Source organism: Enhydra lutris, unplaced genomic scaffold (genome assembly GCF_002288905.1).
Source record: "Enhydra lutris kenyoni isolate GAN:26980312 unplaced genomic scaffold, ASM228890v2 scaffoldscaffold23, whole genome shotgun sequence".
NCBI lineage: Eukaryota > Metazoa > Chordata > Mammalia > Carnivora > Mustelidae > Enhydra > Enhydra lutris.
Genome location: NW_019154107.1, coordinates 18,469,064 through 18,470,529, shown reverse-complemented (window position 1 = coordinate 18,470,529; position 1,466 = coordinate 18,469,064). Strand labels below are relative to the sequence as shown.

Sequence of the window (1,466 nt, the reverse complement as noted above, 5' to 3'; positions counted from 1 at the left end):
AAGTTGTGTGGTAGCAAAAATAATTTAAACTCTAAGGGGGAAAATTTATCAAAGTGCCAATTGTGTTTCCATTCTCATAACACTATTCTATTTAAAGTTATGAACCATCTTGCGTTCGGAGTTATAAGCAGAAACTGAGTTGGACTAACTGAGATGGCAAGGTAATTTAACAGCATTTCATGCAGAGCTCACAAAATTGACAGCAGCAGTATCTGAAAAGAAAGGTAAGTAGGTAACTTCTGAGGAATAACCTAGAAAACCTACAACAGAAATCCTGTATCACAGGGGTACCTTGCTGGCTCAGTTGGTAGAGCATGTGACTCTTGATCTCCAGGTCATGGGTTCAAGCCCCATGTTGGGTGCAGAGATTACTTTAAAAAAACCATTTTGAAAAAATCAATCCTATATCACTAACAGTCTAGTCCAGTGTTTTTCACACTTTAGGTCAGGACTTAGAGTGAGACTTGAGAATCTATGAGTCCTGAACAACATTCTAAAATGGAATGGAGAGTCACCTGGCTGGCTCAGTTGTTGGAGCATGTGACTCTAGATCTCAGGGCTGTGAGTTCAAGCCCCACACTGGATACAGTGATTACTTTAAAAAATTTTAAAATCTTTAAAAAAATTATTTAAAATAACAAAAAATGGAATGGAAACAAGAACATCACATTACAAGAGTAATTCTTTTTTTTTTTTAAAGATTATTTATTTATTTGACAGACAGAAATCACAAGTAGGCAGAGAGGCAGAGAGAGAGGAGGAAGCAGGCTCCCTGCCAAGCAGAGAGCCCGACACGGGACTCGATCCCAGGACCCTGGGACCATGACCCGAGCCAAAGGCAGAGGCTCAACCCCCTGAGCCACCCAGGCGCCCCACAAGAGTAATTCTAATGAATATTACCTCCACATATTTGATCATTCACTAAAAGAATCAGTATCTCAAGAGAACATCCAATAAAACAAACCTAGGTTCTGATCTTGCTCTCTAACATTTTCTAGAATTCACTTCTTGCTACTACAATAAACGATTAGGCCTGAATACAGCAAAAGCATTAAGAGGTTCTGAGCTTTCTGAACGAGCATTACCTATTTATGTCCAGCACAAAACACACACACTTTTGGTCTGTATCTCTCATGACTCTTTCTGCTACTGGAAGTTTAAAAACTTCAGCATGTATATCCAGCTGGGAAAACCACAAAAAGTTTTCTTTTTTCCCTTTTCCCTAACCCACAAATGCTTGGAAAGCTCAAACACTTGGAAGGCTGAGCTTGTTTCCATATAGGCCTTAACGAGGACTAAATGGCTTTTTCCTTTGGGCAGTTAATCCTTGTGTCAGCAGACCCCATTTGGTTAAAAAGGCTAAGCTGACATGGGTCAGGGTGAAGTCAGCCTGAAGCTCTGCTGTCTATGCTTACTGAGGCTTGTCCTGCCTGAGCCAGTTAAAAACCACCAAGGTCAAAAAACCC

At 40.5% G+C, this 1,466-nt stretch overlaps 1 non-coding gene across 1 annotated transcript; it reads left to right on the top strand.

The window, feature by feature from the left end:
• The first annotated feature begins 289 nt into the window (after positions 1-289).
• Positions 290-362, top strand: TRNAK-CUU. The gene has a single exon. It is a non-coding gene; the product is annotated as a tRNA-Lys (tRNA).
• The last annotated feature ends 1,104 nt before the right edge of the window (positions 363-1,466 follow it).